This window comes from Caretta caretta, chromosome 8 (genome assembly GCF_965140235.1).
Source record: "Caretta caretta isolate rCarCar2 chromosome 8, rCarCar1.hap1, whole genome shotgun sequence".
Classification (NCBI taxonomy): Eukaryota; Metazoa; Chordata; order Testudines; family Cheloniidae; genus Caretta; species Caretta caretta.
The window spans coordinates 73,310,339-73,323,849 of record NC_134213.1 but is presented as its reverse complement, the minus strand read 5'-3'; the positions used below and the strand labels follow the sequence as shown (position 1 = coordinate 73,323,849).

The window sequence follows — 13,511 nt, the reverse complement described above, 5'->3', positions numbered from 1 at the left end:
GTTGCAAATATTTGGACACCACATCATGATTATTTTGTGTTATCCATTCAACACCATCTATTTTTTTCTCTCTCTCTCCTTCCCGCTTTGCTGCTTACCCCCATCCTAGTTGATAGGCAGGAATGTTGGCATTTCTTTTCTTCCACTTTCTTTTCTACAGCTACTGAGATGCAGAATTAAGGAGGGATCCTCATAACTCCATTCTGTTTGCTTAGTGCTCCCACATCAACTTGCGGAACAGTGTGAGGAACCCTCCTGTGACCACAGCAAGCACAGCGCCAATCACATCCTTCTGTTTCACAAGAGTCTCAGAAGATGCCCAGAAGAGTTTCATGTAGCTCTAGGACCACAGGGTGCTATGGAGAATCCCATTAGGTAATCAGGGTTGATTAAATTGACTGAGCTATGAGAGAGCACCATCCCCTCTCCCTCCCCAATGTTGGATAGGATTGCAAGGAGACATTTCCCTATCCATCTGAAATTCAGCTCCCTCTTGAATTTTTTGGATAATTTGTTAAACTCATAAGCTACCATGTTAGCTTCTCATTAAGGATAATTTAGATGAAGTAAATTCATCTCTTGCAAACTACACCTTTCTAAAAAAAAACCTGCAGTTTTCCTGTATTTTTTCTCTAGCTCAGACACCTTTTTCTTTTCTTTCAGGAGAATGCACTAGGACCCTTTCACCCTCCATTCCTTCAGCCACTCGACAGCATGAGTCTCTAACAAGGTTAGGGGCAACCGACAATTTAAATCTACTCTCAGCTATGGCTGAAAAGTCTATTGTAGATGCAACCTTGAGTTTTAATTCTATAAAGGTCTGCTCCGTTCTTACCACCCACACAACTGCTACAATTTCTGTCTGTACTTCCCAGCTGCCTTGGAAATCTTTTATTCTGCCCCATCTAGAAGATGTATGCAGTCATAAAATTCTATGGCTCATGTAACATGCTATTTACATTGGTGATAATGAGGATTGTGATCAAATTGGAGATGGAAAATTTAAGCAGTCTAATTCCAGGTTGTTCTTCCTGCTATTTTACTAGAATACACAAGAGGCTGCTGAAAGCCAGCATTTGTTTTGGGATATAAGCTAATGTTCTGTTTTAAAAAATGTTCTTTAAGGGCTGTAGAATGTTAAATAAGGTTGATCAAGGTCTGTCCTAAGTTGACATAAACAAAAGAAAAATTATAGATAAAGGGATGTTAATTCTTTGTGGTTTGTTTGAATTAGGATGGTAATAATTGAAAATTGTTGCCATTGGATAGTATTTCAGTGGTATCTCTTTCCAGTGCCTAGTGATCAGAATTGCACAATACAAAAACTACCCCCATAGTTGACATTGATGCCTATGGTTTGACAGCTCTGGAAATTAAAGTTATCTATCCAAAGAACTAGTACATACTTCCCTAAAACAGCCTGGCAGCATGCCTAGTCTTGGCATGCTAAATTTCAGGGGTGAATGTAGTACATTATCCACATACAGTCAGGCCCTTCTGCTAAATGTGCCAGCAGGGTGCCAAATGTGAGAATGCGGACATAAACAAGAGAAGCAGACTAAGACTAGAAACTAATTTCACAATTAATTACTGAATGGTATTACTCAGATAACTTTGGAACACTACTAACCTGAGCCAAATATAAACCAGTGACTTGGAGGTGAAAAGCTACATATACTTTTTAGCAGTTGCCTGAGACATACAGTCCCCATCTGCTAATAATAGACATCAGTATCTATTTTGTCGTGCAAATATTTGTTCAAATGTTTAGTCTGTTGTTTAGTGTAATTGTTTTTATTGTTGTCATTAGCTTTCATTTTCTATTTAGGGATTCCTTAAATCCTATCTTGGAGCCCCAAGGATCATTGTGCTTCCATTCATCTGCCTTCACTTGTCCGTTTCTCCACATGCCTTCACCAGCTCCCTCTGCTAGAATGCTACTACTAGAATCACCGGGTGAGACACTAGAAAACAATGTCAGGCATGCCTTCTGTCCTACCCCATTGAATCCAATACAATGGAACTGAAAGGGGTATAAATTGGGGCAGAATTTGTCTCACTTAATATTATTTATATTACCGTAGTTCCTAGAGGTCCCAATCAGAAATTAGGGTTGCACTGTGACCAGCATTGTACAAACAAACGGCAATTCCACATCACCTGTAACACGGCCAGGAATGGAACTGAGCTTCTTGGACATATATGTGGGGTTCCAAATCTCCAGTCTCTTACTGATAGGTAGGCTCCCTTTGTCTGGTGATTTTAAGAGGAATTCATGAACTTTAAAATCTGATACTGATGATCTTTTTTGGACTAGGGATATTGAATTCTAGTTTATCAAAGTAGACAGAAGACGACTTGATGGTTGATAGCTAGATAGATAGCTAAAAGATCCAGATGCAGAGCTATACTAAAGGTTTGACAGTCCCTAGAAACGGATTTGTGATCTCAGTCCTCTTCATTTTGAAAACGAGACACGTAAAAATGACATGCATTTTAGAAAACTTTGTAGTATATTATTATCTAATATAAAAATCAGTTAATGAAATGCAACTAAATGAAAATAGCTCAGGATATTAAGTAGAAACAAAATATATGTTCTCTTTATGACACTAATCAATGGTATCTGTGAAGAAACAATAATAGTACAGCATTATTAGCATTAGGAATATTTTGTAACATTTTATGGACCAATCCTGCAGTTATATCTGTATAGACTGACTCCTCTGTCAGCTCAGCCCTCTTCTTCCTACCCAAATCTTTTTCATCTTGGAAAAAGTCCCATTTCTAGGAGGCTTGTGATAAGGCCACATGGTATGGACCTTTGACTGATTAGCAGTTATATAGCAAGGTCCCTTTATGCTGCCACAGAAGCAAGAAAAATTAAAAAGTAAATCACAGTTAATGTATTGCATTAAATAACACAATGTGGCTTCCCAGCTGCCCTCATAAGTCACCAGAAAACTTTTTTAAAAAAGCAAAGAAACCTTCCACTTTTTGAACCGTTTCCCTTTCAACAGTATTGTGCAATTATGCCTCTTCAGAGGCAGTTAATTTGTAAGCAGAATATCAATAATTTATAAGCATATTAAGGGTATTGATCAACAAGAAGAGAAACATGCTTGATTTCTTTCTTCAATCCATAAAAAAACCCTTTACTCTTCAAATATAAGGCAAGCAGAGTATGGTTTAAATACATATTTAGCAATTGTTTTCCTATTTAAAGTGCAATCATTCATCACGGAACTAGCGGTAACTTAAAAGAGCTTTGTTGGGATTGAAATACAAGCATCTAAAATAAATGACTCTTCTTCCTACTCTTGGTTTCACACCTTCTATCATGCTATCCCCCAAGCTTTGGAAGAGCCTCCCACATCCGTGCATCAAATGCTCACTTTCTCTTCCTCCAAATGCCTCTGAGAAACCCATTTCTTTGGAGAAGCTTTTGAAGTTGATTCCAGTAACTATGAGCTTCACCCAGTAATAAACGATGTGGATCCCTACTGAAGGCAATGAATTCCATGCATATGTGGAGCTCATTACTGTATTAGGGCCTTGATCTCCACACCTGCTCATGCCCAACCATTCCCCCGTTAGAGATAGACTCTGACCTTCAAAGACTTACAGGTGTGTTTAATTGTAGACATTGTGAGTAGTGCTATTGAAGTTAATGAGGATCGTAGTGAGTGCAGGGGTCTACCTATGTAGAGCTCACTGCATTATTCGGGCATTATTCTCTTCACCTACCTGAACTGTTCCCCCATGTTGTCAGAGTTGTCTGACTAAGGCCTTGATCCTCTGCGTCCTCAGTGCAGGATCTGGCCTTTAGGTTGTAGGATCTTTGAGGTAGGTGGGGACATTGGCTTTTTTGAAGATGTACACAATGTAATTTACATTCCTCTCTTTCTGTGTCAGAGACAGGCTCAAGAATTATATAAATCAGGGAAAATAAATGATTGGTGAATAATTTTATTAATCAGATTCCTTCTGGAACACTGATCGCATTATTTGTTTGCCAGGCAAGCTTCTGCTAAATCTAGTCACAATTAAAAAACTAAAGCAAAAACAAAAAACAAGCAAATAGCATTGAACTGAGCCATAATTAGGGCAGCTGAGAAAGCCTTGTATAATTAGCTGGGCTTTGTTTATAATTATTCCTGATAGTTGGAATTGGTTTCCACATGTAATGGGGCAATAGCCGTGGTAAAGCTAAGAACCTTTGATTTCCAGTTTAATAATGAATGGTCCAGTCTTGCCATGTTTACTTGTGTAAGTAAGAAATACTTGTGTTAACAGAGCCATTGAAGACAATAGGAATTACTCATGTCAACTAGTGTTACTCACAGATGAAGGCCTTCCAGAATCAGGTCTATTAGTGTAGAAATAAATGTTTAACACAGGCCATAAACACTTCCCCCCACATAATTCCGAGAGCATGTAATTTAGAAAACATACAATCTTGATTTTAAAATTGTCAGTCAGTGATGGAAAATTCATCCTTTGTAAATTGTTCCAATGGTTAATTTCCATCACTTTTGAAAAATTATGGTTTGTCTAGTCTGGATTTGTCTAGCTTCAACTTTCAGCCATTGGATCATATCATCCTCATTATTAAATATTTGTTCCCCATGTAGATACTTATAAACTGTAATCAAGTCACCCCTTAACCTTCTCTTTAAATTAAATAGATTGAGCTCTTTAATTCTATCACTATACGGAATAATTTTTAATCCTTTAATCATTCTCAAGGCTCTTCTCTGAACCCTCTCCAATTGATCAACATCCTTTTTGAATTGTGAGCACAAGAATTGGACACTGTATTCCAGCAGCATTCATACCAACGCCAAATATAAAGGAACAATAACCATTCTACTCCTACTTGAGATTCCCCTGTTTATACATCTCAGGATTGCATTAGCTCTTTTGGTCACAGCATCACATTGGAAGCTCATATTCAGCTGATTATGCACCATGACCCCCAAATGGTTTTCAGAATCACTGCTTCCCAGAGCAGAGTCCCCAACCTGTAAGTAAAGCCTACATTCTTTTTTCCTAGATGTATACATTTATATTTAGCTGTATTAAAACACGTATTGGTTGCTTGTACCCAGTTTACCAAGTGATCCAGATCACTCTGAATTGGTGACCTGTCCTCTTCATTATTTATCACTGCCCCAATTTTTGTGTCGTCTTCAAATTTTATCAAAAATTTGTTTTGTTTTCTTCCAGGTTGCTGATAAAAATGTTAAATAGTGTAGGGCCAAGAACCTAGCTCTGTAGGACCTCACTGGAAACACCTAGCTCTGTAGGACCTCACTGGAAACACAGATTTCTGCAAACAGGAAGTGAATCATACAAAGTGGAGACTTGCGCTAAGGGTTTGCCCATACACATCTTGCTTATTTATTTTTTTATTTTAAAAACGTCTATAGGCAAGAGAATATTGCTGCTTGTGGAAGTATTGTGACAAATTATGATTACAAAAATATCATGTGGCCACCAGTTTACATGGCACTGCCATATGGCTTTTCTGTGAAAGAAACTGGAAAAGACTGGGAAGGTAATGCTGCAAATATGAGAGAGAGCAATTGATTTTTGTTTTCAGAGTATCACCACTTCCCACTCCTCCCAGTTTAATTCCTGTTTAGGGGAGTACTTTAGAAAGCAGTGTGTGAGAAGGATACCTACACATGATATTACCTTCTGCGTCATGTATCCCAAATCCTTCATACATATGTGGCAATAAACTCCAGAATATGGTTTCTTTGGAAAGAGGCATTTGCTAGATCGTTGATTCTAATTTCAAGAGAACTAATATCTGCTCTAATCTAGGAAAATAATAACTGTTACAACTTGAGGTTGTTTGGAATTCATTATGAAGCTGTGTGAAAGAGCATGTGGGTTAAACAGGTTCAGTGCTAATTAATACCTAGACTTCTAAGGAAGTAGCTTCTTGCTCCTGGGGTTAGGCAGTGTGTGAGAAGAACAATAACCAGGGAGTTGTCTGCAGGCTGTTTCAGGAATGAAGCAGAGAAGAAGTTCATATAAACTTTAGGAAACAAAGCTTCAATCCTGTTCTGTTTCAAGTCAATGGGCATTTTGCCAATGACTTCAATGGAAGCAGGATGAAGTGTACACTCTCATTCCCACTGGTACCAAGTCAGTGGGATTACAGCAATATCATTAAGAACATAATTTGGCCCTAGATCTTCAAAGTTTAGGAAAAGTTGCCATACAGTGTTTTCTGTCTGAGAGGTCTTCAGCGTGAGTTGTTCTTTCCTGAGAGAACCTGCATTATCTCATTTTGCATTCAGGCTAGAAATCACAGAATGAAAGCTACAAGAATTTCTTGACTAACCTCTCTGTCCGTCTCTCTCTCTCTGGGAATGATTTCTCTTCATCAGCTCAGTTGCAAAGACTTTTGTTCATTTGGGTCATTGTAGCTGGTCGCTCCGGTGTCTGTTGGTGAAGTCTAGATTTACATGAAGCACAAAGTTTTAACAATATTTGGAAAATGAGTTCCCAGGATCACTTTTCTCCAACATTTGATGTGGAAGGCAGTGATCACTGATGCCCTAATAATCAGTCTCATTTTCATAATATTCAAGAATCAACTGAACAATCATCTTTGCTCATTTTATTACCATTAAAGAATTTCTAATAATTTTAATCATTGCTGAATTACTTGCAGCTTTCTTTAAAGTTTAGTCAATAAGAAGATTAAAATATAAATGCCATTAAATGTGCTTTAAATATCAGTCCCATTGAAATACTTCCAGGTCCTGTATCCTCTTAAAAATAATCCCCATTCAAAATAGAGAGGAAATGTCATTCATATGAGTTTCTTCTAAATTTAAGCTCTGATTATACAAGGAATTATATACAGTAGCTTTGGAAATCTGACAATTAAAAAAACACATACACAACACCAGATCCTTTTATTTATGACATTTTAAACCCCCATCACATTAAGGAAAGTTTTCAGCATTGTTGTACCTTGTGCTGCCAGCCTCGCTTTTAAGGTTTCACTGGGCAACTTCATATGAATTGACGGTCCTATAAATACGAACTTAAATTCAATCAAGCTGTTATTTGAAGGTTATGTGAAGATAGGCTGGGAGTATCTTGGTTCTCAGTGTAAGGGACTGGAGTGTAGGCAGTCTGTCCTACAGGTCACAGCTGGGCTGGGGTCCACACATCAAGGACTGTAGTTGGTGAGCAGGGGTCAGAGGGATTGCTAGAGCTGAGTTCAAAGAAGCAAGAGTCAGGGTTAGAGACCAGGCTAAAGTCAGGAGGCAAGAGTCAGAGTCAGGCTGGGATCAGAGACTAGAGATCAGGAGATGAGGTGAAGTCTGGAGTCACAGCAGACCAGAAGTCTGTGTGGTTGTCCAGACAACTTCCTGGACTACCCTCCATGGTTAAATAGTGTTCTTGGCCAATCAGAGGGCCACAGGGTATTGTCACTCTGGATCCCTTGGGCGGTACTTCCTGCGGTGCCTACTCTTCACAGTACTCCCTGGCTGGGGATCTTCATGGCCTCCTAGTGGCATGGTGGGAATGTCAGCCATCCCAGGCTCTGCAGACCCGACTTCTAGTCCACAGATCCTTACACTTAGTCCTTCCTCCCCTCAGCTTTGCAAGGGAGGAAATAACAGTAAGTGTTCTTATAGAACTTTACATCTTCACAAGGCTGTAGAAACATCAGCTAGTTGAATTCTCACAACACTCTTGTGTGGAAGGGCAAGTGCTATCATCACCACTTTACAGATGGGGAAACAGAAACATGGAGGGGAAATGATCCATACCTGGCTCCAACTAACTCAATAGCAAAATTCCAGTTGTCTTCATTGGGAGCAGGATCATGCCCTAAATGACTTGCTCAAGGCCACACAGCAAGTCAAAAGTGGCCATAATAGGAGAATGAAGTGGGCTTGATTCCTGTCTACATTAATTCCATGTAAAAGGGCTTAGAGCCTTATTCACAAGGGGGTTTAAGCACCTAACTGCCCTTTAGTCACCTAAATCCAACATTTAGGCACCATTGGCATTCAAAAGCCCCCATTCAGCTGCCACCTAATCCTGTAGGTGCCTTAATTCCCTAGGCACCTAAGTTTCCCCTGATAATGTCCCCTAGGTACTTAACTTTCTGCTGATAGGCATGCACCGAGCTGCCTCAGTCCTGACACCACTCAGCAGCGTGGCCTCACACCTTCATTCACACCTAAACCCCAGCAGGTTCACAAGGTAGGGTCCCTCATCCATCTGACCTCCAGGGCCCGATCTAGTAGATGTGTCTCAGAGACAGCTTTACAGCATGTCTACCAGACCAGGCCCCACACAATACACAGCAGTGGAGTGGAGCTAGGTGCTGCCCTCCGGCCTGGAGCTAGGCACCTAACTCAGTCTGAGGGGCTAGGCCTTGGCATTTCCTTCTGGCTGGCTTAGGCAGTTCCTTACTCAGTGTGCTGAGCATCTGTGAATTCCTCTTTCAGGCACCCAACTTGCCCCATGCATTAGACAGGGAGCCTGGGCACCTAACTTGGAGCTGTGAATTCCACTTGGAGGGAGGGCACAATACAAAGCCCAAGCTAAGTCCCCCTTGTGAATCTGGCCCTGGTAAATGAGTCTCAGTGCCAGCCCCAGGAGTTCCTGTGGCCCACTTCTGTGCTTGCTTCATTAGATGACCACAGTGCCTCCTCACTGAAGTCTGTGATAAGTTTTGTAGGTCTCAGGTGTTTCAAGCCAGTCACCTAGGTATGCAAGGTAGAAAATTGGGCTGGAGAGCTTTAGGGACACTCTTCCCCCATGTTCTATGTTCTTAGTTTCAGCCTTTTCATAGACAAAACCTGGAAAAGCCTCAATGGTAACTATAAAATCTTTTAGCTAAACAATAGTGTGGTGTTGTTCAGTGATCACTCAGTGCTTGCAAGAACTCTGCTTAGTCTGTGTCTGGTTTTAATTGGCTGTACATAACAACTAGAGCTTCACAGTGCCCCACCCAGGCTCCGTGTCTGGAAAGCTCAGCCCTTAAAGGAACAGTCTCCAATATCACAGTGTGTGTAATGGGGGTTGGCCCCTGGGGCTCCTGAGATGCTATCCAACTCAGGAAAATTACCAAATACAATCAAATAAAAGAAATTTCAGGTATATATGTTTAAATGAGTAGAATAGCTCTTCCAGAGAAATAGGCCCTGTGGGGGAAGCTTCTCAGTGCCCCAGATTGTGTCACTCACATGCCAGTAGGGGGCTGCAAAGCAGCAGCAGGACTTCAGGGATGATGCCTGCACTTCACTGAATGGCTCAGCTGTCACAGCAGAGAACTGAGGGGTACTTTGAAATGTGCTCTTAGGTAGTTAGAGTATGTCTGTGAGAGATCAGGGCTCATTACCGTCAGGAGGAAAAAGTTTCTCGGCAGGACCAGTGAATGTTTGCCCCGTGGTTGCAAATAGTAAATCTTCACACCTGGTAGGTGATGTGCAGCATGCAAGCAGCTCGAGGACAGACTTTGGGAAATGTGCCCATTCCATCATACTGTAAAATCGAGAATAGCAATGGGAAGGAGGATGACATTGGGCTGAAGAAGAGAAGGAACGACTAGTCATGGCTTAACAGCTGGATGAAGGGTTATGATATGAACACAGGGTTCATATGATATGACCAAGGACCTCTTGTGCCAACTGGCAGAGGGACAGGGGCACATAAATGTTACAGGGAGCCCGTGTCTGCTGTTTACATTCTAGTTCACCAAAGTGTGTCATGTAAGATTTCCGTTGAAAACCTGTGTCACACAGGTCTTCATAATCTTTGCAAAATGTATTTGTGGATAGTATGTAAGGAAATGTGTGTGTGTACAAAAATACAAAATTATGTTCTGAAGGCTTTGTAGTTAAAGGCAGGTCACCCCCCAGAGGTAGCGTGGCTTAAGTCAGATTCTACCTGACAGGCGATGGGAGATACTTATCTCCCTTGCTGACCATTGTATATTGCATGTCTTACAATGGAAGTTGGTTTACCTACTGAGCTCAGTGGTTTGAGCATTGGCCTGCTAAACCCAGGGTTATGAGTTCAAACCTTGAGGGGGCCATTTAGGGATCTGGGACTTAAAACACTGCATCAGTCCGTTTGCACTGGTCCAGTTGTACTGTATCAGTCCAGTTGCAGCAATGCAACAGTCTTTAATGCAGCACTTTAATGAAGAGGCTGTATGCTGGCAGGGAAGAGCTCTTCCATTAGTGTAGTTAATCCACTGCCCCTAGAGGCGGTAGCTATGCTGGTGGGAGAAACCCTCCTGCCGACATAGTGCTGTCTACACGGGAGGTTAGGTCGGTTATAACTACGTCACTCCGGGAGTGGATTTTTTGCGCCCCCAAGTTACATAATTATACCAATATAGGTCAGTAGTGTAGAACAGACCTCAGTCAAATGCTAATGAAGAGATTGTGGGGACTTCAGAAGGAACATTAACAGGAAGAGGAAACAGCCAAGGGAGAAGGAGGGAGACCGATCCTGTTTTACAGGTAAAGAGCAAAGGACTGGTCTGGTATATGTAGAAGGTTGCCCTGGTACCTTTCATCAGGTGGAGGCAGGTTAACAGTGGGCTTTGGCTCATAAAAGGAAGGCCTTAGTCTTCCTGGTTGAAAAACACTGTAAGAAGGACTTTGGGGTAAGCAGTACATTAGTAGACAAGAAGGGCTCTTATTAATTGAGTTTAGGCTCTAGAATGCAATTTATTTTATATGAAACCTGTTGTTTCCAGTATTTCCAGTATGAAACCTGTTGATTCCATATGAATCTCTGTTCTCTGCTAAATAAACATATATTCTCTAGAAACAAATCTAGGTGCTGTGTGTTAGCGGAGCAGTGTTTGAAGGTACAATTAGGAAATAGCGATGTAGTGTTCCTTTGGGAACACTGGGCCTAGTAATTCTGTGAGTTTCCAGTGTATAAGGGTCTGGACATCATGGGGGGGATGTTTGCTTATGTCTAGCTTTCATGAGGGACAGCGGCGCCCATGTGGCCTGAGAGAAGGGTGCTTGTGTTGCCTGTGGCTGGGAGAGTCAGGGAACTGACCCCTGTCGGGTACAGAGAAGGTTTCCTCACGCTAAGGGCAGGTGTAGCCTCACAACTATGGATATCCCTGCGATGCATCACATGGATTGAATCATAGGCTGGATAGTTTGAAATGAAGAGAATCATACAGGCTCATTTGAAAGGAGGGAGCATTCATGAGTAAGGAGTTTCAGTTAAAGTTTGGAGAAGTTTCTGCACTTCTGGATGTATCTCCTGAATAAAATGAACTTCTGATCCTTTTTAAGGGTCACCTATCACTAGGTCTAATTGTGGATCTGGACCCAGGTTTTCAGAATGCAACCCTAGTGCACACAGTGCATTAACCAACTGTACCATCGAGGCTCTTCCCTGGCTTTTATTTAAGTGGCTAATCCAAAGTGCCCAGACTGGGGTGGGGGTGGGGGAGAGAGAGTTTATGTTTGTGAGTGAGTGTTTGGCTTATCTCTAATGGAAATATACAAGTGGTTGCATACAGGTGGTCCCTGATAAATATTGATTGTGGATTATACCATAAATGTGTGGTGAAGCTATGAGCTAATGAGAAACACTGAAGCAAACATGTTTAGGACAGAAACTTTAAAAGCAGGCCAAGAGAATTCTCATTCCAAAAACAAGTGACATGCATCTATTCTTTCTCCACTTGGCTAAGCAACAGCAGGAATGTTTCCTACTAAACAGCCTCATTAACATAAGCATAACTACAGGGTAAATTTTCAAGCTCATTCCAAGTGAATTCAAGGGGAAGGGGGGAAATATTCTTTTAATATGCGCAATTCATGCAGACAATGATATGAAGCTAATTCATTTCATCATATTATCACCATATCATATTAACTTAAAAGAAATAATAATGCAACATGGAAATGTTTGCATATTAGAGACAACTCTCATTGTACCCTATTAGCACCATATCGTATTAGTATTGCATTAGGCTATTATGCTCCAGTGCTAAAATGATGAAATCCCACTGTGAAAACTGATATTGAATTCTTGTAATGTTTCAGAACCATTTTTAGCACTGCATATAAATAATTCATGGGAGCAGATCTAATGAATTGATGTGGGGAAAAAATCCCCTGACATTGTGAGAGTATTTATGAATGTAAAGTCATGAACGGGATTTTTTTTTTAGTGGAGATGGGCTGGGACTGAAATATCTGGCTTATCACCATCCCCTGCTTATGCATTAGGCATATAATGCTGGGGTGGGCAGCCATGTTTATATGTTAATCCTGCAAATGTGGTGTCTTAAAGGTGACTGTGTCACAGTGTGGGCCGACGTGATGATGATCCACCAGGAAATTCTGCAGAATGGTGTAGCTCCGTGAAGCATTAGAACATGGTGGCTGAGTAAGCAAAAGCCCAGCATACGCAAGTCCTTTGGAATATCTCTGCGATCTGTGCTACTTGTCTGGATCACCTGTAGATTTTTGCTTGTTTTCTGAAAATGAGATTTTATGATTTTCCAGTGTTTGTCTGAGAAGCACCGAGCTCGGCCTTTCAAAACCACCTGACCGTTGATTGCTTGCAAAGAACCTCTGAATTAGAAAGCATTTGGCTATGCATGCAGAGAGGAAGTGGTTGTGGTGAAATGCAGAGCAAGGGCAGATGACCTGCTTTCAGTTGTTTGAATGGCAGATTGATCTTCAATTTACTCCTTTGTTACAAGACTCTGGGGCTCACTCTGCTTATGCTTGAGTTTCCTCATGTCCCACTTTTAACTGCCTGCTTAAATGTCAGATCCCACAATCTATTCTAGACCATATTTCCAAGCAGCATCACCTTACAAAGCTGCAGAACTGGATAATAACCAGTTGGTTATTAAAACTAACTTGAACCTGAAAAGTCAGTTTCTTTTTCTTAGGCCGTGAGAATTTAGAGCCCAATTCTACTCTTAGGTACATTGGTGCAAACGCAGAGTAATGCTATTGACTTAAATTGATTTAGTACATATTTACATAGGTGCACTTGAGAGGAGAGGTTGGCCCATTGTTTCAGTAGCTTTTGGAAGTTTGGCAGAGTACCAATATGGTGCCAGGGCATATAGTAAGCTTAGATGGACAACCTCCTCTGGGATCATGAACACTATATCAAAAAAATTTACCATTCCCCATGTTTACTTTTCTTTATTACAAGCCTGAATGCACCCACTGAGCTTCCACTAAAGATCAAGGAAGCAAGCTTAGGGAAAATATTTGCCCATATGCACAGCAGGTAACAATTTCGCAGAAAACTTCTATAAAAATCAGTGGGAGTCATGCGCTGTGCACTAGTTTGTACATTTAAGGTCTAAATTTTCACTACTGAGCCACAGTAGTTTCACAGTTTGGGTTTCACAAGAGCCTGGGAGGTGTCACTGCATCATGGCCATATTCATAGCATTTTTTTTATTTTGAGTGAAAGAGGATTTGGTGAAACAGTCTTGAGATCCCAGTAATGAC

At 41.0% G+C, this 13,511-nt stretch overlaps 2 long non-coding RNA genes across 2 annotated transcripts in view; one reads left to right on the top strand and one right to left on the bottom strand.

Annotated features, from left to right (window-relative positions):
• The window catches only part of LOC125641869 (uncharacterized), a 206,514-nt gene that overhangs the window by 116,862 nt on the left and 76,141 nt on the right, over positions 1-13,511 (top strand). The window lies entirely within an intron of this gene.
• LOC125641870 (uncharacterized) overlaps positions 6,375-13,511 on the bottom strand; it is a 73,650-nt gene continuing 66,513 nt past the window's right edge. The window contains exons 2-3 of the long non-coding RNA XR_007358177.1: positions 6,997-7,243; positions 6,375-6,472 (exon numbers count right to left, since the gene is read on the bottom strand). This is a non-coding gene — a long non-coding RNA (uncharacterized LOC125641870). The remainder of the gene's footprint in view (positions 6,473-6,996; positions 7,244-13,511) is intronic.